Source organism: Macaca nemestrina, chromosome 11, assembly GCF_043159975.1.
Source record: "Macaca nemestrina isolate mMacNem1 chromosome 11, mMacNem.hap1, whole genome shotgun sequence".
Taxonomy (NCBI): domain Eukaryota; kingdom Metazoa; phylum Chordata; class Mammalia; order Primates; family Cercopithecidae; genus Macaca; species Macaca nemestrina.
Window position 1 is genome coordinate 127,115,423 of NC_092135.1, and position 25,639 is coordinate 127,141,061.

The 25,639-nt window shown below is 37.4% G+C and overlaps 1 protein-coding gene and 1 long non-coding RNA gene across 6 annotated transcripts in view; one reads left to right on the forward strand and one right to left on the reverse strand.

The window, feature by feature from the left end:
* The window catches only part of LOC105473965 (phosphotyrosine interaction domain containing 1), a 327,251-nt gene that overhangs the window by 16,904 nt on the left and 284,708 nt on the right, over positions 1-25,639 (reverse strand). The gene's annotated exons all lie outside the window — the stretch shown is intronic.
* LOC139357234 (uncharacterized) lies at positions 17,217-24,432 on the forward strand. The gene is made up of 4 exons (XR_011610107.1): positions 17,217-17,369; positions 22,913-23,088; positions 23,193-23,253; positions 24,123-24,432. It is a non-coding gene; the product is annotated as an uncharacterized lncRNA (long non-coding RNA).

The following is a 25,639-nucleotide window of genomic DNA, read 5'->3' on the forward strand; positions in this document are numbered from 1 at the left end:
TTCTCCACTAAAAGAAGCCAGCCCTACTCAGATAGAGCTGCTTTCAGGGCTGTTACACAAAACAGTGATATGGTCCTGGAACATCATGCTGTATCAGAGAGGAGGAAAGTGCTCAAAGAATGATATAAACATGTTCAAAGGACAGAGACACTTGAAGGGGCTCCTGCTGGCCAAACTGGGGACAATTAGACCATCAAAGTAAATTATTATAGTAATGATTACAACCCACAGAATGGGTAGGAATCCATGAATCAATATTGATATAAATAGATAAATGAATAAATTGTAGGAAGAAAAAGAAAAGCTCTTATACTAGAACACAAACTAATAAAGGTAGAAGAGGTGATGAGATTAGAAAATCACCACTTGACTCCCAACGAAGTAATAAATGTTTCAGGCAAGAAGGATCAGTGGATGCTAAAATCTGAGACTAAGCATCTGATGAGAAATCGAGTATTTACACAGAAACAAAGTACCTCCACAAGACACCTATTATTTACAAATGGAGAGTAACGAATTTTCTGTGGAGAAACCTAACACATCCCATCCCAACTAAGTGATAAAGTCATATACACTGTGAAGAATGCAACATTACTTCCATTACCCCCCTGCCAACCCCTTGAACCCAATCTTATGGAAATGTTGAACAAATCCAAATGGCAGGGCATTGCTTAAACTTCAAAAGTATGAAGGTCAGAAAGACTGAGAAAGAATAAAGATCTGCTCCAGATTAAAGGACATTAATGAGACCCATCTCATTACCCTGGATCAGTTCCCGGGCACTCATTTACTTTTCTTTTGATATAAAATACAATAGTTTACAATTGTCAAAATATGAATAAGGTCTCCAGATTACATAATAGTATTGTATAAATGTCAATGTTCTGATTTTGATAACTGTCCTGTGGATAAGAGAACCTCTTACTTTCTAGGAACCACACTCTGAAGTATGGAGACATCATATCTACAATACGCTCTCAAACAGTTCAAAAGACAATAATTGTGTGTCTGTAGGAGCAAAAGATAGAAATATACACATACATATAGAATATAAATGATAAAGTAAATAAATGATGGGGGAATATGGGAAAAAGAAACCTACGTATATTGAAATATTTTATAATAACTTTTCGACATTTTTGTGTTAAAATTACTTCATAATAAAAAGCTAAAAAGAAGATCAATGAAGACATGTCCTTGGCTCAATCTTAATTTAAGTGAAAAAGATGAAGATTTTCATGAACATATACAGTTGACTAAGCAATGTTCATATCCTGAAGAGTAAATTTAAGATATATTCAACAAAAGACCCGTTTGTGATCAAAATCCACCCTCTCATGCTGGCTGGATCATTCTATTTTAGTGATATGTGAGAAATTATATTCTAACTGTCCTGGAGCACATGTGTGTGTGGCGGGGGAAGGGGCGAGGGGGGAGGGGAGTGGATGCAGGAATTTCATTGGAAATACATCCGGTTAAAAATAACACCCTTGGCAATAAAATCTATGACCACTTAAAAGCTTTCAATGTCATATTCTACCTTCTCTTTACAAAATAGAACCCAATGCATGATGTGAAAGTAATTTTTGATGACTAGTCCTGTTACATTTTCACATTCTTAACATAATCTTGGAACCACAGATTTTCTACTATTACCTAATGAGCTGATCCAAGGAAATATTGTGACAATTTGATAATATTGTTACTATTCATCTCCACATTAGAGTTATTACATTGAAAAAAAAATTCTACAGGAGTTTCCCACTAGATTTCTTTTTCTTTCTTTTTTTTTTTTTTTTTTTGGAGAGAGAGAAAGAGAGAGGAGAGAGAGAAGAGACAAAGAGAGAGAAAGAAGAGAGATGGGAGAGAGACAGAGAGAGAGAGAAAGAGAAAGAGAGAGAGAGAAGAGAGAGACAGAGGAGAGAGGGAGAATTTTTTTTTTTTTTTTTTTTTTGAGATGGAGTCTTGTTCTGTCACCCAGGCTGGAGTGCAGTGGAATGATCTTGGCTCACTGCAACCTCTGATTCCTGGGTTCCAGTGATTCTCCTGCCCCAGCCTCCAGAGTAGCTGTGATTACAGGTGCCCGCCACCACACTTGGCTAATTTTTGTATTTTTAATAGGGACGAGGTTTCACCGTGTTGGCCAGGCTGATCTCAAATTCCTGACCTCAGGTGATCCACCCATATAGGCCTCGCAAAGTGCTGGGATTACACATGTGAGCCATCGCGCCCAGCTGAGAAATTTCTTTTTAAGAAAGGAGAATGATATCAAGTATTTAGAAATACAGAAGAAAGCACTGATAATATAGAGGCTTATGGATTGTAATTTTGAAGGATGTCTAGTTAAAGTCATTGCCAAGAAATGTATTCTTAAGGGAAGAAAAAAAATAAGTTTTCTCTTCTTTAATATTTGGAAAACAAGAATAAAGAACAAAGCAGACTCAGAATATTTTGAGATGAACGACTACTTCAGCAAGCACATTTATTTTTAGTGAGAGTGTACTTGCACTGGTGCAAAGGTTTCAAATCATGATGGATTAAGGAAAAGCAAGAAGCTCTTTCATTATTTTTCAAGAAGCACCTGCTCAGCAGTCCAGAGAGCAGTCTTATTTTCTTATTTTAAGACACAGTAGCACATTACTAGCGGGGCAAAGCAGGCAATCGCTGTCTAGCAGACAGATTCAGAATTGCTTCCTTCTGATTCGCTCAGAAGGAAAGAGCCATGCCTGGCCAGCCATGGAAGTCATTGGCTTAGGTGAGCAGAAAATGCAGCCTGGCAATGCCCAGGACAGACCTGTGAACCACATTAGAAGGAACGGCTCTGTGGCCAGCCAAGGAAGAGCAAGAACTACATCCAGCTCATATCCTTTGAAGTCCTTTAAAAGATGATTATCTGACTCTTTGGGCCCCTTCCATATTTCAGGGCCTTGTATGTGTAAAGCAAAGATACAGAAACCATGACTCACAGATTTAAAACAGGAAAGCAGATCTCTTTTTAAAAAGAACTTTATTTTTATTGTTTTAGAAAAGTCTCTTTATGATGAAAGTCCTTGTAAACTCAGTGGATTTTCCACGTGGCTGTTTGCATGTTGACTTTTTCAACTGTGCTTTTCCCAAAACCCTTCTGTTGGGCTGGAGTGTACCTGCGTGTTCCTGCTTTCCCCCATCACCTGAGTCATGAGGATGCTGAGATGCTTGTGTGAGAAGATCTACCAGGACTCAAAGGGCAATCTATATCCTGCAGGAATACAGAGGCAGATCACTGACAGAGCTGGTGCTGGGTTAGCTCCTCTCTGCCCACCCCACCAAGAAGAAGGTGGGACCTGCACTCCACCACCACCTGGGCCCTCTCCCCTGCTTCCCCCACAAATGCTCTCCCTCACTATCCTAGTTGAGAGACAGCCCTGAATGTCCCTGTCCTTCCTATCTTAGAGACAGTTCCAAATGTCCCTCCATTATTGCCAGCTCTCAAACTCTACACTAGTGATCTGATACTGAATCTAAGTTGGAAAGTCAAGCTTGATTTCCCATTAACACCAAGTTCTATCAGAGACAATAATGAAGATAAGTCTTTATGCTCATCATTTCCTGAGGAAATGGCCATCACAGCCTCACTCTGCCCCTTGGACTCAGGACTCCTTTGTGCTTCTTGCCAGGCCCCTCCATTCTGCCTTGTGTACGACTGTCTAGGAATTGACAGTAACGGCCCATGCTAAAGTGTAAATTCCTAGAATGTAGAGATGTGAGTCATTGTAATAGCATACCACATACTGCTTGAGTCCAATAAAGACTCACGGAATAAAAAGAAATTAATTCTCCTTAATGTCCAACATTTAATGGCATAAAAAATATTAGGTATTACAATTTTTAAATCTCTTAAAGTTCAGGCTAGTTTTTTTTTCAGATGGAGTCTTACTTTATTGCCTAAGCTGGAGTGCAGGGGTACCTTCTCCACTCACTGCAACCTTCACCTCCCAGGTTCAAGCAATTCTCCTGCCTCAACCTCCCAAGTAGCTGGGATTACAGGTGCCCACCACCACGCCCAGCTAATTTTTGTATTTTTAGTAGAGATGGGGTTTTGCCATGTTGGCCAGGCTAGTGTCCAACTCCTGACTTCAGGTGATCCAACCGCCTCGGCCTCCCAAACTATTGGGATTACAGAGCATAAGCCACTGCGCCCAGCGATTCAGACTAGTTTTATGTAGAGAGTTTATTTATTTTTCTTTTGGATGTTGGTCTATTTGTAATGGTGAATAAATGATAATAGTTGATTAATAATATTTCAATTAATAAAGTGAATGACTGATATCCTGATAAACATAATAAAGATGTCCATGTAACCTAAAATGTGGCCAACCCGATACTTATGCTCTTTCCTAAGTTAATTTTCCTTATCATTTGTTCAAACGAACAGGAGCTGCTGGTGGTTTGACTTGTATTCATGGTTCTGTTCCTTTGTTCAAGATTTCTGGGCTGTCAGGTCTCTACTATCACAGGTGGCAGTGATGTCTTATTTCGTTTGGGAAGTGCTTTGCACAAAACTTGTGAACATTTTCAGAAAGTAACAGTGAGCAGTGCCTTGCATGAGCTATACAACAAAACAGAGTTTGGGGTGGGAGTGAGTTGATGAAGAAACCTTCCTTTTGTGAACACACTGATGAATTTCAGGAGACTTCAATCAACATGTTGCATTGCCTGCCCAGCACACTGTCATGGAGTGTGCCGTTCTGGGCCACTCCCATAGCCTTCTCTGTCGGTCACTGTCGCTGTGTCTTGTCAAAAGCAGAGAGCCCTTGCCTGGTCACTTAACATGCTTTGATTTGGCAGTCACAGAATACGCTGCAATTGCTGAGGCTCATTCTGTGACAGGAAGGCCTCCACTGCCTGCCTCAAGTGCCACAGCCCAAATCAAACTTGACATAGCCCATCTCTGACCACCATCATTCTACCCCTGGCTGGTAGCAATTCATTCAGGGCCTAAAGGAAAAAATGGCTTTGCAACGTCTCACATATTCCATCAATCAACCCACGGACTCTGCCGGGAACCATGCTGCGTAAGGCAATATTTCCTCATCTTTAACTAGTAGATTGTATTAAAAAAATAAACAAGATGAAAGAATGCTACATTTTCTCAGCAAAGCTTAGTCCTATAAATAATACCCAGACATACACACATAACTAACTTCCTAAACATCTTTTCCTCCAAGGTTTTGTTATTGTTATTTTGGTACATGTTGAAACTTTAGTATCCCTAAATGAGGAATGTGTGTGTGTATGTATGTGTGTCTGTGTGTGTGTGTGTGTGTGTGTGTGTGTGTGTGTGTGTGAGTGGGGAGGAGGGGACTAAAAAATGCACTTTGTGGTAAAAAAAAAAAAAAAGTAAAACATGCCTCAAACAGCTTTTCTTTTTGTAGAGGTATACAGAGGAAAAATTAATAAACTTGGCTAGATTTTATGGTGAAAAATCTTAAGTTCTTTTTTAATTTATCTTAATTTCTTTCAGAAAATGTAAATGTATATATATATATGTAATTTAAGTCCTAGATAATGAAAAACTATCCCTAAATGAATTAAATTCACCCCTACCCACAATCAGCTTCCAAAAGCAGAGAGATGAGGTTTTATTCTTCAGACTAGAACCCTAGATTCAAAGAGGAACCCAAACAGTCACTCCCAAAAATATTTGATCTCGCTGTTAGATTTTGGTTTAGACAAAAATTACAATTTGATGATACCATCTTGCTTTCAAAATGCATAGAAAATCCCACCAATTTAAACTCTCTGTTCTATAGTCCAATGGTCTACTCACTCTTGACTGGACATGAAACTTAAATCTCCCCAAACCGCCAGCCTGTGCTTATAGAAATTGAATCACCCTCAGTTAATATACACCCAAATAATGTGGCAAGATCTCCTACCATCTTGATAGCTGTAAAATAGCTCCCAATAAAAGAACAGCCAGTTAATTTAGGGTGTCTCCAAGGAAATGTCCTTTATCGCCCCACAAAGTCTGTAGTCACCATTTGACACCACCATGTTCTTCTTCTCCAGTCCTGTCTGCCACTGCTCATGCGTTTAGAGCAGCATCACATTCGTGAGGGTGACACCAATGTTCATGCCAAGGATACAGAACCCAGCTCTCAACCGCTGGCCTTCCAGAACTGTGTAGAGTTAGAATCAACCTTGGAAAGGGCTTCTGCCCAGGTTTCCTTGAGATGATCCTTCCATCTGGCCCTCTCTCTGCTAGTAAAAGGAATTTATACCCAGGCGAAAGGTCTGGACAGATAGCCTAGTTCAGCCACGTATAGATGGTCTATTGGTCCCACAGTAAGATCAAAACAAAACAAAAACATAATCCACTGGAAGCCAATATCAAACTAAGTAATGATATAATTAGAAAACAAAGGAATAAAAACAAAAGTTAAAGAAAGTTTTATGTCACCAGGTAATTATATTTAATGAATTTATAGGACTTCTATTTATTTTACGGATCTCATCCAAAATATAAAGATAATAATAACATTTAGCATTTATTGAGTGCTATTAGGCACAGTTTTATGTGCCTAATATATGAAGTCATTAAATTCTCACAGTAGCCTTGGAAAATAAGGACTATTATATCCAATTATATACCAGTTTAGGAAATGAGGAACAGAGAGGTTAAGTCATTTGTCCAATGATACACAGGGAGTTTGGAATCAAAGCTCTTCAACAACTCTCACAACACCTCTTAGAAACAAAACGGGATCTGAATTCAGACACTCTCCCTCTGAGCCCAAGAGCCTGAACAAAGGTTTTTGAATGGTTTGGCTTTAAGATGCTGCTCTACATCTTGGTGTAAGATCTCAGCCAGAGACGGTGCAATCACAAGAGAAGAAAAGCAGGTGCAATCACAAAAGAAGAAAAACAGGAGAGTCTGCATAGTAAGACTGCTGACATGAAGAAACCAAGATGTCCCTTTATGACAATATACTGTCACTTCCACAGATTTTGCTTTTCAGGGTGAGCCTTAGAGTGGCAGATGCCTTCTTGATACATTCTACTCATTATACCAAGAGCTATTTTCTAACTCTGAGACAGTTTCGTGGGTGTGAATAAATAAGTTCAACAGCAGAGCATAGGATCTAGTGATTTTCCCCTCATTCTAAAAACCCTCCGAATTGGCTTAAGTCACAGATATTCTCCTAACTCAGGAAACCCCTTGAAAGTAGCACTGTCTCAGCCTTTTTTACTACCTACCAAGCTTGATCATCCCATTGTTCCCGTCCACATTGTGGTGCCAAACTGCACTGCAGCCCTCACTCCCTAAAAACATGAACAAAAGGTTGCACTTGGCCCAGGAGGCAGGAACCCTCTGGAGGGTCTATTGCAAAGGGGAGGTGAATTCCCTCCTGGGCTGGCATTTCTTTTTGCTCTCACAAATCCCTCTCCTTGGTAGAAGAAAGAGAAAAAGCAAAATGTGCAAGTGGAAGGGGCTGGCTAGAGCGAAGGAGCAGCCCAAAATTTTGTTCTTAACATTCCACTCAGGGGCAATTCCATTGGCCCCATGTAGGCTGCAGTTCTGGTGGGGTTGAAGTCAAAAGGAAGGGCAGACAGCAGCAGCTAGTAATGTATGTTACAATAATAATGTGTGCTTAATTTTTTAATTTTTCTAAATGTAAAATTTTACTTTGTGCCTTGTTTTTATAATTTAATATATAAAATGTATTAAATATAAAGTTTCCCAGACTCGAGTTTATGGATGCCTTCCAATTTCTAAAGTAACAGTATTTTGGGTGTTATGCAAAGTCAATATTGCAGTAGAGGGTGCTGTCATTTTGCTGGGGTTTGGCAATCACCACAGGACCTGAGAAATTAAATGCAAAGTTGATTGTATATTTGCATTTTTCTAAGAGAGGATTCATCACTTTCATCAGATTCTCAAAGGGATTAGCAATGCAAAAGAAGAAAGGAGACACTGCCGATAGTAAATTCCTAGAAGTGGAGCTGTGGTAGTGATGACTATGGGCATCTTTAAGGTTTTGATGTATATATTAAATTCTCTTTCAGAAATATTTTTCCCATCTTTCTTTCCAACAGCTACATAGGAGACTCCCCCGACATACCAGATGTTTTTCAATAATGATGATCATCATTTTATCATCCTTGCTGATTTGACAGATGAAAAATGGTACCTTGTTATTTTTTGATGGCTAGTAAGATTATATTTTTTTCATATATTTGTTGGCAATCTATATTTCTTCTCTGGTAAATGATCTGTTCAATTTCTCTGACCCTCTTTGTTACCACAGAGGCTTGTTTATCTTCCTTCTAATATTTATAGTTCATTTTGTTTCATACCACACTCCATTGGGCAGAATGTCCAGAACAATGATAAATAAATAATATGGGGTGGTAATGACAATCCTGGTCTGTAGCTGAATTTATTTGAAATGCAAGGCAATTGTAGAACATCAGAAACACACCATGAGCAAATATAAGCACCCAAATACATTTTACCAACTTACATGTCACCTACTAATTTATTAGTAGCAGCTCAGATAACTGATAACCAAGAGCTTAATATAGTATAAGATGATATAAGAGACATGTTCTCATTTCTTTCCCAAGTTTAACAGCTCAGAAATCTAGAAGTTAACCTCTTTGCACTCAGGAGACCATAAAAAACTTTCTCACTGTATTCATGCTGTTTTGAAATTCAATCAGAGGAGCGAAATCAGGAAAAGTCATCTCACAGAATACACATAACTCTGGAAAAAGTTTGCTGCATTACAGTGTCATGATATTGAGCTGCCTTTTCCCAGAAGCTCCCAAATCTCTTATAACCAGTTTAGTTCACACACCAAGATATATATACACACATGCATAGAAGTATTTATATATATATGTTTATATCTATATGTATACACCAACATATAAGTAACCTCAGGTGGTCAAAAATTCTATAAACATTAATTATAGCAGAGGAAAAATATGAAAAAATGTCCAAATAATAAGTCATTTGTCTGTAGAACTTTTCCTAAATGACAGCTCCCGATTCTTTAGGTTATCTTTCTGTGAAACTCAACAGAAGCACAATCCCTGGGGCAAGACAAGAGATTCTAAAATCTTAGCCAACCATACAAAAGGCCCTGCAGCCATATCTGTACAATCCCCCATTAGAGCATGTGGTCATTAGTTCCGCATCTTTCTCACATATCACAATGCAAAATGAGGGCCATGACTGATGAAAACCATGGAGATGGCTCTGGCTGTCAAAATGTAGAGCCTCTCCAGCTGAGCTCCAGTGCTCTATGGATCCTAAATCAAGGGCTCAGGACTGCTTCGGCAGCAAACCCCTTGTTCTGTGGTGAAACAGACTCTACACATCTGGAGAGTGTTTTGGATTATACTGAATTGAGTCATACGTCCTTAACAATATGTCTTTTCTAAAAAGTCTTTCTTTCCAAATGTTTACATGATTAGTATACTCTCAGTTCACAGCGTGGTTGCTGCCAAATAATGGTGGATTGGGAAGAGTCCCATGAAGCTGTGGCCACTCTACCTAGTACAGTGTATAAACTGGTGTGTACATGCAATAGACTTGCACAGGACTCCCATAGACACATACTTGTCCTGCCATTAGCCATTTGGTCACTGAGTGTCCCATCTCAAGCTCTGGGTGTAGCTCAGATGGAAGTCACTGTAGGCCCTCTAGTAAATAAGCCATGATACCACCCTACTGTCTTGGGAGTGGCATAAAGGTCGTTTACCAAACAAAAACAAAGAGAACAAAATCATATGCTTAAAAGCCAATCATTGCTTTTCTAACGATATGCCTTTTATGCATCTACTAATATTTTCAATGAAGAAAATAACTATTTGCTACCCATAATTGGCCAGCAATGCATACAATGAAAGAGCAAAGCTTAACAGAACTTAGGCAGGAAGGCCAGTTGAAAAGGCGATTTGAATCTAGTCTGAATTCCAAATTTCTTTTAGGATTTTCGATGTGTACTCTCTATGATCACCGTAACGCCTGGGCTCTGTAGGAATTCTAGGCTCACTCCATGACTCTTTCAGGTGTGAAGCCCTGTACCTTTCCATTTTCCTACTGCATGGAGGAAATTAACGCAAATTCTCCAGAGAATTTTGTTAGAAGAAAAGGAACACAAAGGTAAACAAATAGAAAAATTTAATCTACTAAAACAGATAAATATGCAAAAAAGCTTTTGGATTCTAAGATATCTGATTGCTATTATTACGTGAATTATGGTCTTTTCTATTTCAATTTTTTGAGACAGGGTCTTACTCTGTGGCCCCGGCTGTAGTGCAGTGAGGTGATCTCAGCTCACTGCAGCCTCTGCCTCCCCAGTACAAGCAATTCTTCTGCCTCAGCCTCCCAAGTAGCTGGGATTACAGGCATGTGCCACCAACTGTAGCTAATTTTTGGATTTTTAGTAGAGACAGGGTTTCACCATGTTGCCCAGGCTGGTCTGAAACTCCAGAGCCCAAGCGATCCACTCACCTTGGCCTCCTAAAATGTTGGGATTACAGGCATGAGCCACCATGGACTTTTTAAAGCTAATAGTCCATTACCATTACATAACAAAGTAACAATACCTAAGGTGTAAGTGTGTTGCAGGGAACAAACTTAATGAGATAACATGCATAAAAAGTCAGCACCATGTCTGCCTAGTTGTAAAGTCTGCAAACTGTTGTGCCCCTACTTGCCAGTCCAACTTGGATTCTTCTTCAGCTCCCAATTCACTTTCTCCCTGCCTTATGGTAGGTAACCCATTCTTCCTATAACATTGGCCTAAATTCTTCACATCCTGTCTAAAGTCAGACCTAGACTAAATATTTCCCTTTAGAAAAGTCCCAGCTGCCTAGTATTCAGGTCAGGAGTGTCCTTTGGTCCCCGGCTCAACTGAAGAACAGGGAAATGTGTGGGCTCTGGGACTGACAGACACTCAGCATGTCCTGGCTCAGGCTTTCATTGTTGGTCCTATCCAGGGGACATTGGATAGCTGACGCCCTCCACTTCTCTATTTCCAAATTTTACTAAAGTGTTTTAACAACATTATAGTGCCAAAATATTCAGTGACAGGAATAAACATAATTTATATATGAAGGCATTCTCATAATTCATATATGTGGACCCAAAGGTTACAACTGCCCAGAGGAATGTACAAACTAAAAATCACCTTCTTGAGGTCCTTGGGGAAAAAAAATCCCATAGAATAAAATATACTATGAATGTTTGCACCAAATATATTTCAGATTTCTTTATAATACTGGACATAGGGGGAACTTCTCCAGTTAAATATTCTGTTTTAAAGATAGTTTAATTTTAACTAAGGTGTTTAGCAACAAAATTTCATAGTAAGTTTTTTCTGCTCTAAAGAGCTGAAAGACCATTTCTACTGCTACCAAGGAGCTTTCCACCCAACTGTTATTTTAGATAGGACTTGGCTTAGAGAGCTTTTTTTTTCCAACAAATGGGAATCAATAAAGTACTTGCTGCTTTTAAGACAGATTTATGTGTCGGTTTACTTTCTCCTCCATAAGCCCTCACACATGAAATAAATTTACTTGGTAATCTGTTGTCTAATTTGACCGGTGGAAAATGTTCATTTCAAGCAGAAAGGGAAAAAAAAATGGCCTGAAAACTACCTGGAGGAAACCTGGCTTCTAGTTGACATGAGGAAAAAAGGTATTCAATAACCATTTCAGGAGCTAGCTCAATGTGGATAACCAAGAATAATGAACATAAGCAGATTTTTACTTTGAGTCGTTTGAAAGTTTCTTTTATAAGTAGGAATTTTTTTAAATAAAAGGCTCCAATACTGAAACAAAGCTTCATCTCAAATGACTTCTATTCCTCTATATGTGCCATGTATAATTATTTCGAAAGCTGTATTTAATAAGTAAATAATTTTGTGAGATTTTAGTCAATTATAATTTACAGCAACAAAAGCTCGGGTCACAAGAACCTAATAGAACACTTATAAACATAAGCACTAATAGAAGGCAGATTTCTATCAATTAAAATATATGTGAGGCATAAAAATGTATGTAAATATGTAATGCATGTGTCATATTTTGGCTATAACTATATTAATTCTCTTTTTTTTTTTTTGACTGGACATTTCTCATACAACGGGTTTCTTGCATTTCTTGATTAGAGAAAACAGTTTCATTTGAATTTCACCAAAATGGGATTTTCAAAAACTATAAACTCAGAAACTATAAATATGTTACACTGATTAGAGAATGAAAAACAAGCATTTGTTTATTCAAAAGCAAACATTTACTGAGCACTTAAAATAAGCCAGAACTGTTATAGGCATGTGGAGACAGAAGACAATAAAACACACACAAATTGCTGCCTTCATGAAGGAAGAGAAAAATCATCTCCTCTCCTTTGCTGTAATCCAAGCTAGAACTTGTGGCACCTGCCAACCCCAGGGGCCGCATGGGGCTTCGAGGAAGGTCCCTCCCAGCAAGCCCAAGGAACAGCCTCAGTCTCCCTCTCTTGTCCTGCATGGAGTTCCCAACTCACTTCACTTTGGACTGAGAGAAGTTAACTTTTTGCTTTCCAAACTGGTCTATTGTTTTTGGACACAATGTAAAATGTAATTTTGTGGTTTATAGTTACTTGAACAATTGCTCTGACGGGACTTAATGATAAAATATCAAGTGATTGTCTGCTCCCATTAAGTACACTCTTTCTAAACTGAAACCCAGCAATCAGGGACAGCCCAATCAGTCAAGACAGACTCGTGACCAATGCTTTGGGATCTCCTGGGGGCAGGTTTTAGAATTAAGATTCAGGAAAGTGCTTTGAATCTTAGAGAACAACTTTAAGAAATGAAAATGTTCCCTGTCTCTCCTCATTTATTCAATTCTTGTTCTAATCACACAAATGGATGGTAACCAGAGACTGGATCACTACAGAGCAGGAAGTATATAACTGGTGGTTTTTATATGCTCATAAGGCTATTAGGCAGGGTGGGATATTAAGAAAAAGAGCTTGCAATCAAATTGAAATCAGCAAACACAAAGTGAACCCCAATAATGCAAGAAAGCAGGTAATTAAGCAACGGTTTGCTCAGTACAACTGATACAGTTAACAGGGGATCAGAAAAGACCAGGCTTCGTAAGGCAGAATAACCTTTTCAACAAAGGAGAGATCAGCGTAACGCTTGGCTGAAGGAAGAACTGGCTGAAGGAAGAATCATGCAAATGTGGAGTGGAGAAGCTCATCTGACTGGAGTAGGGTTTGTGTTTTGAAGACAAGTGGCATGTGATGCTGAAAATGGAAATAATTATCAAAGGACTAGATGACTGGGAAGACTTCACACTAGGTAGAATCTATGATGGAAAGCCAAGGAACATTTGGTGGGAATGAGTCAAATGTTGAAAACAGTGTTTATACAAGTTTATTTTGGTGGTGGTAGTGGTCAAAGTCAACTGCAATGTGGCCAGCCAGTCACAGAGAAAAATGTTACATTGTGTCTCCATATAACACAGTACATTGTCTAGACCCTAGAGAACCCTCCAGGTTATCTGATTGTGCTTTTATAGGAGTATTTTACAACTGCTGCAATTCCATAAGCTGTAGGTAAATGACAGTAATGCATTGTGTGTGTGTGTGTGTGTGTGTGTGTGTGTGTGTAATTTTACTCAATTTGTACATTCATTTCAATATTCCTGACCTATCAGTGAATCTGTTCTTCGGATTTTCCTTGAGAATTGGTTATAGCATCTGCTTGGCTCCTCATGGATTGGTAAGTATTAACAGAAAAAAATTACTAACGCATATTCATTTCATATCTGTATAAAAGTCAGGATTTTGTCTTTTTATGAAAGTTACTGTCTTTTAACACAAACTAGAAGATAAAGTCAAGTCATGGTGCAGACATGAGTACCTCAACAGAGGGTCAGTATCATCGCAAATGAAGAGGAGGGAGAACACCAGATTCTTCAAAGAAAATGATGGTCAAGACATGGTGACTGACTAGGTACTCTGAATTCGTCCATTGTGATCTCTTAACACCTGCCATTCATCATTGGTGCTCACGCTCTCAAAGTTAACAGATCCTTCTATAACAGGTGAAACATGCATCGGTGCCTGATGCAGGAAGAGATGTGAAGCAGCTCAAGCAACTGAGGCTCCCTCAACATGGCCTCCTTTTGCAACCTTTCCTTATCCTCATGGGCAGCTGACTTCCTACAATTTATTTCAAATACCAGCCGTTCTACCTGCGACTTCTCTCCTTCAACCTTCTCTGAGGAACGTACGGTGAGAAAAACAAGGGTAATTTAACATGTTTAAAAGGTATTTCCTTTCATCCTGCCAAGCCGCAATTTAAAGGAGAAAACTAAAAAATAAGCAGAAGAGAAAATACTGTCAGGAGAAAGATAAAAAGTGGAGTTGCCTTGGGTATGCGCCCATTTGATTAATCCACATGTGGACAATTGGGAATTGATTCTGATGATAACTATGACTTTTCCTATTCGTAAAAGCCAAATAAAAGAAAACCAGATATTTGTATCTTTTACGTTATCTGTACATATAATATGTTTTTGGTTTGATACACAAAATACAGCATGTGGTAAATTGAAGATAACATTACACTCATATTTAAGCAAACAAACTTACAAATATATCTACCAATTTTGCTGTGTAAAGCAGGATAAAGCCTGAGAATATGGCCATAAAGGCTGGATTTGAACATTCTTAGGCATACATCCTGATTTCAATAAAACAACTCATTTGTAGTGCTTTAAAAGTTTCCAAACATGTCCACATAGGGCATTATACTCAATTCTAATCTTGTAAATCAAAGTTCCCATTTCACATAGGAGCAAGTTAAGGCTGAGAGGATGAATTGCCTGTCAAAGTGGACACAATTGGCTGTTAAGAGCTGGAATTCAAATCCAGAGAAACCTCACATTCAATTAACCTTTCATTAACCAGAAAAGGCAAGTCATTTGCGTACTATACTTAATCGGGGTATTTTGAGTGGTAGAGTATATCTATTCATTAGTACTGTTTCCCATTTCCAAATGAACTCTCAGTGGCTGATCTCAAGAATGTTTTTCATAGCTCCTGGATCTAGATTAGTCAAAAGATAAGAATATTAACAAGAGTTTAAAATCCACAGAATAAAGCCCCAACCTCTGAAAACTAGATGACTAATGACTCATGCCCCAGTTAACGGCCAAACCCTTGCCATTTATGGTCACGAGATTGCCATGTAACAAGCCACTGAGTTTTGGGATGACTTGTTATGCAGCAATATTGTGGCCTTAGATAACTGATACACACTGCTTCTGTTAGGCACACTACCAACTTGCCTTTGATCTCTCAACATATCCCTCTTGCAAGAAGGAGTAATTTGCATGATTAAGTCATCCGTCTTTAGGAAACTAAACCCTGACATGCTAAATGTAGCAAATCAATAAGGCCTCAGCATAATGTAGTATAAATAAATCTCTTTCAAAAAATTTTTTAAAAACCCCATATTTCCATTTGACTACAGCCCAGAATATAAATAAATAAAAATAAAAAATATATTTCTCTTTGACTATAGCCCTTTCACCTGATTTGGTTCCCCCCCCCCGCCCCCACAATGCAACCACCAAGCAATCTGATCATCAAAAGGTGTTCACACATTTCTTGCTAAAATCAATTTCCAGGGTAATAAAGGGCATTGCCAGTATGATTAAAATAATTCTACCTCAGTGTCCCTAGTGGTTCATCCTCTAACACACTGTAATATTAGAGATTCATATTTCCTGATTTTTCATGCCCTCAGGTGCAGAAAAGAGAGGCAGGATCACCTGGTCCTTATGTAGCTAGAAGAGACAACGTATTCCAACAAAGGATTGTCAGCTTTACCTGACATACTATTTTTCTAGGATTTTAAATGTTCCAAAAAGAAAGTAATATAAGCCACTTTATCATAACAGACAGAAATGATTATTTTTGCTGACCTCAAGATGTGTTGAATATCACTACTATAAGAAACAACAAACAAAACATCCACAACAACCTAGAAGAACATAAAAGTTAAAAACAAACTACTGGCCAGGCCCAGTGGCTCATGTCTGTAATCCCAGTACTTTGGGAGGCCAAGGAGGGCAGATCACTTGAGGTCAGGAGTTCAAAACCAGCCTGGCCAACATGGCGAAACCCTATCTCTACAAAAATACAAAAATTAGCCAGGCATGACGGTGGGTGCCTGTAATCCCAGCTATTCAGGGGGCTGAGGTGGGAGAGTCACTTGGAGGCCAGAGAGTTGCTTGAACCCAGGAGGCGGAGGTTGCAGTGGGCAGAGATCATGCCATTGCACTCCAGCCTGAGAAACAGGGCCAGACTCCGTCTCAAAAACAAACAAACAAACAACAACAACAAAAAACCTACTAATTTTTCTTCTTTCTGCAACTGCAAACAAGGTACTTCATTTTGCCTTATCAAAATAAAGATACACACTGCAAACAGAATTGGAACTGAGTGAGAAAATTTTTGACACTGTGGTAACTAAAATTATGAAAAAATAAGAACTTAGCAAGTAAAATACCTACATAATGTATCAGAAATATCACCAACATAGGAGAGCCTAATTAAAATAATATTGCAGATTGTGCGAGTTGGTAGAATTGATTAGCTTTAAGGATTATCAGTGTAGGTTTTTGTTTCAACTTTCCAGGGAGATGTTGACAAGGCATTTGAGATTACATACCCGAGAATAATTCTCTTCTGAAAACTATGATTGCAAAGAGAATGGACACAGCATGCTACCTCCACATTCCTAAAAGCCAGACAGGAACAGAAGATACTTAAAATCAGTATTCAATACGTGTCAGAAATGGACAATGATACTGGGCTGACCTAAATGTTTACAAAGGAATTAAAAAGCAATTAGAAATGCAGAGCCTTTCTTTCTACAAGGCAGGATACAATTCATAAGGTCAGTTGTGCTATGGTGAATGGCTGTGTCCCCTAGGTACAAGAGAAGCCAGAGTAAATATAATTTTTATGACTTGCAAGGGGCTGCTTCTCCATGGACACCCGAATACTAAAGAGTTACTTCTTAATCCTACTCTACATTGCATCATCCCAGGATGAATATGCAATGAACTATTACTGGAAGCCTGCTTAGAAAATCAATAAAAACACATCCAGCATTTTTACTGACAGTTTTCAGTTTGTTCTATTTCTTTAATGGAAAATACCACGTTCTGAAAAGGAGAGAAGAGATGAGTTCACAGCAGGAACTTTCCAATGGTCTTCCTCTGTTTGTTTTGGTGTCTTGTCCCAGCTGTTGGTTTTCCAGCAGAGAACGTACCCTGCAGCACGGATGCTGGTTTCACCTCAGGTAAGCGCTAGTGTGGAGACACAGGGTTCCCTTCTGGCCACATGAAGGTTCAAATGTGTGAACTGGTTATACCCCATGAAGATGCCCATATGACAGCCGCCCCAGCTGGCACGCATCATACATTCTGTAACTCTCTCAGCGGTTCTCTTGAGTATGTATTTTAAAACTACAGCTCATGCAATGAGTTGAATGGATTGGGGAGATTGGAGGCAGAGAAGCAAGGTATTTTAGAACTACAGCTCTTGGCCAGCATCTCATTTTTATTCAACCTCAGTGTCACTGCACTTTCAAAGAAACTTGATAGGAATGCTAAGTCAATAAATGTGCCTTCAATCACATTCATTACGTTAATTAAATTGAGAGTAATAATTTGAAAACAAAAGTGAGTTCCATGAGGGCAAAGACAGAATCTATTTTTTCCCTACCACTGATTGCATCATGTCCTTGAGATATATTTGTCAACCATTAAATATGCTTACAGAGAAAAAAAACTCCAAAACTACATCTTAAAAGACTTAGAGAGCTTCAGAAGTCCGTGCAAAGTGAGGCAGTTCAAAGAAAAGTGTGATAATCCTTCAAAAAGGAGACAAATGTGAAATTACCTGTTAGGGGAAGAACATTAATGTGTTTCTTCCGTGTCAATATAAGTTTTGCAAATATAAATTTGAAGTTATTTCAAGAATCTTGAGCTCAAAATAAAACAAACAAAACGAAAAACTCAAGCTAACTTAGAGACAGAGTTCTCCCTATCCCTGAGTGTTTTCTACAGGATAAAATACAAGAACGAAATGGATGAGACATGAGGCAGTGGATGAGAAACAGAATAGAATTGATGGAAATGGGCGTGTGTGTGGCTGAGTTACTTAAAGTTGTATTATGCATTTTTAAAGTAGAAGTGAGCACACAAAATTAGGATTGGTAAATTATGTCCCACACAGTGACTTGAATTCATAAGAAAAAAACAAAAAAACAAAAAAAAGAAAGCTTCTTGACCGATATAAGACGTCAGTATATCTTAGCTCTCACTTGTGGCAATACACGAAAGCATCACTGAATACCTATTATGTGCTAGGCACAAGGTTAGGTGTTTTCACATATAACCTCATGTGTATATTTCAGTGTCATTATCAACTCCATTTAACAGAGGAAAAATTCAGTATCAGAAAAGTAAACTGACTTGTCCAGTTCCTCAGTCTAAGGGATACCACCATGACTTGAACCCAAAATTTTCTGAATCTAAGTTTAGTGTGCTTTCCACCCAGTTATGATACAGGAGTTCAAAAGTGTACACTACATTAAATCAAATGGTCTCAGCTAGCAAGTTTATTATGTAAGTGCCACGACGTGTTTACTTCTCATGAGAATTCTAGCAAATATAATTTGATAAACCAATTGCAAAATCTGTTGAATGACATTTTTACCTCACCTTGTGATATCCCCCAAAAGTGAACATTCTTTCACTCAATAAATATTTACAGAGCACAGACCACGTGCCAAGCATGCTAGGTGCTAGGGATACGACAGGGAACAGAGTCCCTGGTCCTATAGAGCTTGTGTGGATGGGGACGATGCAGAGGTAAAAACAACACTTACAATCAATTTCTCAGGTCCTGTTTTTCCCATCAGTCCACTTTTATTTATGTATTTATATTTGATTATTAATTGATAAATAATTATATATATTTATGGGGTACACAATGATGTTATTATATATATTTATATTCTGCAATGATTAAATCAAGCTTATTCACAAATCCATCACCAAGCTACATATTTTTGTTGGTGAAAATATTTAAAGTTTACTTTTTTAGCCATTTTGAAATACACAGTGAATTATTTATTATAGTTGCCATTCTGTGCAATAGATCACTAAAGCTTATTCTTCTTGTTTAACTAAAACGTGGTACCCTTTGATGAACATCTCCCCATTCCCTGTCTCCCTTCTCAAGCCTCTAATAACTCCCATTCTACTCTCTAATTCTATGAGATTAACTCTTTTAGATTCTACATATGGATGACATCATACAGTATTTGTCTTTCTATGCCTGGCTTATAGCACTTCACATAATGTTCTTCAGATTCATCCATGTTGCTGCAAATGACTGGACTGCTTTCTTCTTAAAGGCTGAATAGTATTCCATTGTGCATATATAACACATTCTCTTTATCCATTCATCTGATGATGGACAAGTAGGTTAGCTCCGTATCTTGACTATTGTGAATAATGCTGCAATGAATATGAGATCACAGATATCTATTTGGCATACTGATTCCAACTCCTCTGGTTCTATACCAAGTAGAGGGATTTCTGGATCATATGGTCATTCTAACATTAGCCTTCTGAGGCACCTCCATACAGTTTTCCATAATAGCTATATTAATTTATATTCCCACCAACCGTGTACAAGATTTCCCTTTTCTCCATACACTCGCCAGCACTTCTTATCATTTATCTTTTTTTAAATAGCCATTTTACCAGGTTATATCTCATTGTGGTTTTAATATGCATTTCCCTGATGATTAGTGATGAGCGATAATTCATCTGTTGGCCATTTGTATATTTTCTTTAGAGAAATATCTATTTAAGTCACTTGTCCATTTTTTGATTAGGTAATTTGTTTCTTGTTATTGGGTTGTTTGAATTCTTTATAAATTTTGGATTATAGCCTCTTGTCTGACATATGGTTTGCAAATATTTTCTTCAAGTCTGTGGGTTGCCACTTCATTCTACTGATTGTTTCCCTAGATGTGCAGAGGCCATATTGATGCAATCTTATTTATTTTTTGCTTTTATTGCCTGTGCTTTTAGGGTCATATCCAAGATATCTTTGTCCAGAAAAATGTCATAGAACTTTTTCCTTTATGTTTTCTTCTAGTAGTTTTATAGTTTCAGGCCTTTCTCTTAAGTCTTTAATCAATATTGAATTGATTTTTGTATATGATGTGAGATAAGGGTCCAAATTCATTCTTCTGCATGTGGAGAACTAGTTTTCCCAACAGCATTTATTGAAAAGATTGCCTTTCTCCATTGTGTGTTCTTGGCATCTTCATAAACAACAACAACAACAAAAACTGACTCTAAATTGGTGGGTTAATTTTCTAGGATGTTTATTTTGTTCCACTAGCCAATGTACCTCTTTTTATGTCAGTACCATGCTGTTTTGATGACTACAACTTTGTAATAGATTCTGAAGTCAGATAGTGTGATATATCCAGTTTTGTTCTTTTTGCTCAAGATTGCTCTGGTTATTTGGGGTGTTTTATGGTTCCATATGAATTTTAGGATTATATTTTCTATTTCCTTGAAAAAAAATGACATTAGAATTCTGACAGAAATTGTATTGACTCTGTAGATCACTTTGGGTAGTATGGAGATTTTAATAATATTAATTGTTCCAATCCATAAATACAAGAGACATTTGCGTTCATGTTGTTCACAATTTCTTTCATCAGTGTTTTATAGTTTTCAGCACACAGATCTTTCATCTCTTTGGTTAAATTTACTCCTGGTTTTTTGTTTTGTTTTGTTTTTTGTTTTTGACACATATTGTGAATAGGATTGATTTCTTAATATCTTTTTCAGACAGCTCACTACCAAAGAAACACTATTGATTTTTGTGTGCTATTTTTGTATCCTGAAACTTTACTGAATTAATTTATCAGTTGTAACAGGTTTTTTTGGTGGAATTGTCAGGGTTTTATACGTATAAGATCATGTCATCAGCAAACAGAGGTAATTTCACTTCTTCCTTTCCTATTTCAATGTTTTAATGTATTTTTATCTAATTGTTCTAGTTAGAACTTTCAGTATTATCCTGAGTAAAAATGGTAGGAGTGGCCATCATTGTTTTATTCCTGATTTTAGAGAAAAAGCTTTCATATTTTCACTGTGGAGTACGATGTTAACCATGGGTGTTTTGTGTATGGACTTTATTATGTTGAGGTACATTCCTTCTGTGGCTAATTTGTTGAGTTTGTACCATAAAAGGACATTGTTTTGTCAAATGGTTTTTCTGCATTTACAAAGATGATCTTACAGCTTTTGTCCTTCATTTTGTTAATATGTTATAAAACATTTATTGATTTGTGTATGTTGAACTATCCTTGTATCCCAGGAATACAAAGGATAAATCCTGCTTGATCATGATTAACAATCCCTTTAATGCACTGTTGAATTCCATTTGCTACTATTTTGTTGAGGATTTTTGCCTCTGTTTTCATCAGGGATACTAATCCATTATTTACTATTCTTGTAGGTCTTGTGTGATTTTGGTGATGATGATTAATGTTGGCCTCATTAAATGAGTATGAAAGTATTCCTTCTTCAACTTTTTGGAAGAGGTTTAAAAATATTGGTATTAGTTCTTTAAATGTTTGGTAGAATTCAGCAGCAAAGTCATCTGCTCCTGGGCTTTCCTTTGATAGGAAATTTCTTTATTACTGATTCAGTCTCCTTACCTGTTATTTGTCTGTTCAGATTTTCTTTTTCTTCTTGAATCAGTCTTGGCAGATTCTAGGAATGTATTCTTTTCTTCTAGGTTATCCAATTTGTTGGCAAATAATTTGTTCATAGTAGTATTTTATGATGCTTGTATTTCAGTGGTATTTGTTGTAACATCTCCTCTTCTGTTTCTGATTTCATTTATTTGAGTATTCTCTCTTTTTTCTTAGTCTGGCTAAAGGTTTATTGATTTTGTTTACCTTTTGAAAGAACCAAACTTGTAGCTTCACTGACCTTTACTATTGTCTGTCTAGTATCTATTACATTTATTTCTGCTCTTATCTTCATTATTTCCTTCCTTCTATTGATTTTGGGCTTAGTTTGTTCTTCTTTTTCTAGTTCCCTGAAGTATAATGTTAGGTTGTTTATTTGAGATCATTTTTCTTTTTTGATGTAGGCATTTATTTTTATAAAATTTCCCTCTCAGAATTCTTTTGTTGTTTCCCACATGTTTTGGTATGTTGTGTTTCCGATTTCATTTGTCTCGAGATATTTTTTAAATTTCTTTTTTACTTTCTTATTTGGCCCATTGGTTACTGAGGAGCATGTTGTTCAATTTATTTGTATTTGGGAATTCTCCAAAATTCTTCCTGTTAATGATTTCTAGTTTCATTCCATTATGGTCTGAACAGTTACCTGATATTATTTTAATCTTCTTAAATTTGTTGAAACTTGTTTTGTGGCCTAACATACGATCTATCCAGGAGAATATTTCAGGTGTGCTAGAGAAGAAAGTGTAATCTGCTGCTATTAAATGGAGTATTCTATAAATATGTTAGGTCCATTTGATCTAAAATGTTATTAAAATCCACTGTTTCCCTAATGATTTTCTGCCTGGACAATCTATCCATTGCTAAAAGTGGAGTGCTGAAGTCCCCTACTATTACTGTATTGCATTCTACAGCACCCTTTAGGTGTATCAAAAATAACTTTATATAGTTATGTGATTTGATGTTAGGTGCATATATATTTACAATTGTTATATATTCTTGAATTAATCCCTTTATCATAATATAATAACCTTCTTTGTCTCTTTTTAAAGTTTTTTTTGTTAGGTCCTATGTTAGGGGAAGCAATGAGTGCCCAGGGTCTCAGAGAGCTCCAGACTCAGACTCAGGAGATCAGAGAATCATCCTCGGGGAAAACATTCAAAGCTAAAGTCTAAAGAACTGAAAAGGGTGAGAGAAAATGTTGAGGCTGGAGAAGAAACATGAGTGTGTAAGTCACATGTAGAAACTTATACTTTACACTGCAATCCTAATTATTCAGCCATTCCAGTGTTTCAAGAAGGCAAATAACATGCACAGATCTTTTATTTTCAGGAATATCCTTCTGAATGCAATGAGGTGAATGGATCAGGGAGATTGGAGGCAGAGAAGCAAGGTAAGAGGCTATTGCAGTAGTTACAGTGAAAGAGGATGATGGTACAAAATAGAAAGCCAGGAACAAAAGAAAGTGATGGGAAGTAAAATTGAGCAGGTTCATGACTGACTGAATAGGCCTGATCATGGTGGTGGGGATTTGACTGAGTGGGTGGTAGGGCCACTCACAGAAGAAAGAACCATTTAGGAAGAAAAATTATTAATTAAGTTTTGGATGAGATGAGTTTGTGTATCGGCCATAAAGTTTAGGAAAATGGTCTGAGCTGCATATAAATTATTGTTTTTCAAGAAAGTTTTTGAACAGCAGTGAGCATTGAACTTTCTTTTGACTTCCACAAAACATAAGTAATTTTCCCAAGGATTAATTCATTGAATTCATAAATTATCCAATTTTTGATCAAAAAATATCATACTAGAAGGCAAAAAAGCATATTTGTTTGTGTTTTTGAAGAGCCACACTGCAACTGCCCACTACTGTAATGACTTAAAATTATTTGAAGTGCAGCCATTTTCCCTTCGATAAAGAGAAGTTTGAGGAAGTCGTGGAACATGATCATACTGGAATCTTTAAACTAAAACCCTCGAGTAAAAGCATAATTAAGGAGAAATGAAACCTACTTGTCTCGGATGCTGATGCCAAAGAGAGCCCATAAATGTAGACTATATAAAGCCAGCATAATGGAAAATATGCTGGAGTCATGGAATGGTATGGCAATTCCTTGTAGCGAACAGATGGTGGCTATGAAAACTGTGAAATTTAATGAGCCTGGAGTAGCCTTTTAAGTGAGGCAGGCTCAAGAGAGTGATAACCAGATGCCAATCACTGGCCCCACATTGATACTTTGCTTCTTTCTTTAACAGCTTGCACAGATGAACAGCACATTCTCAAGGTGCTTGGCAAGAAAGACCTTGGCTGAATGGTAAGTACCCAGGACTTTCAGAAACTTTGCTTTCACTTTAAACTATTCATTTGAGTTCCTGAAGGAAACTCTTCTTTTGACTGCCAGCCAAAATCCAGGATTCTATAGCTGCCTTCCTTTGAGAAATACTGTTATGTTCTTGCCTAGTTTTTAGGTGGGACAGGAAAAAAGTTCCTTCTCCAAAGCAGAGTAGATATAACATACGTTATAAGCAATGCTAGTGACTATTTCTCCCACTGTTGTGACCAATTAGATCCTGCAGAAAGATTTAGTGAAAAGTAGAAACTGTTGGCTTCACTGTACGTTGGAAGTATTTGCTGTCATATGGAATATTAATTCCATTTATATTACAATTTCTTAAATGCTTCTCACTTTACACTCTCACATCAAAGTAAAGTACAAATACACCCACATGCACACACACACAGACACACACGAGCACATCAATTTTCAAATGTAAAGAATTAAAACCATAAGGGAGCTCATTCAAGGTTTATTGAGGTCATTATTTCCTCTTAAGAAAAGTTTTTTCATTGTATTTTTTTAAACTAAAGCTACAAATGGGTCTTTCGTGACTTACAAAAAGAACAGCAAGGTTGAAATTCAGAGATTTATGTAAGGCATGAACCTGCATGAAAAATGCAGCCAACTGCAGCTACCATCTTGACCACCACATAGTCTATTGCAACACATTTTCGAAGGTTCTACTCCAGGGTCAAACGGATTCGCCAGTAGTGGATGAAAGTAATTTGTATGCTTGACAGTGAACTGTTGCTGTAAACATACACCCCCAAGTAAAACATTTCATAAGTATGGAAATAGTGTAATTTATACTTCTTTATGTAATCCAAGGAAAGTCAGGTGATTCACCAACAACCTTTCTACTTCTAACACAATTGCTGTTGAAAGGCAACAAGCTTACAGAACTATGTTTTAAGCCACACACACACACACAAAAAGGAAAAAAAAAAAACAAAGCAAAACAAAAAAAAAAAAACAAGCAAAAAAAAAAAAAACCAAACAGAACTAAATTGTCAAAATGAGCACAATAGGAGCTGGCATATGGTAGAATCCAAGATTCTATCCATTCATTTACCTAATGCTTAATCTACACCAGGCACTGTTCTAGGTGATGAAAGCACAAAAACTAAACAGTCACTCTCTTCAAAGACCTCACAGTCTAGTCAGGAAGACAGATGACAGGCAATTCCAATACAAATTGCCAAATATGTGACAAGAGGGGCGGTATTTCAGTGGGATTAGAGGAGTCAAAGGAAGCCACTCACAGGAGGTAACACATGTGTTGAAATTTGAAGGATGTGCAGGAGCTAGCCAAGAACTTAAAATAATCACTTTTTGAAAACCATTCTAATTTTTATATAGGCAAAAACTGGGAATATAACAACAGCTTCCATATCCTGGATGAAGTCAGAGGCACCATGACTTCTTCATTATGCTGAGTTGTTT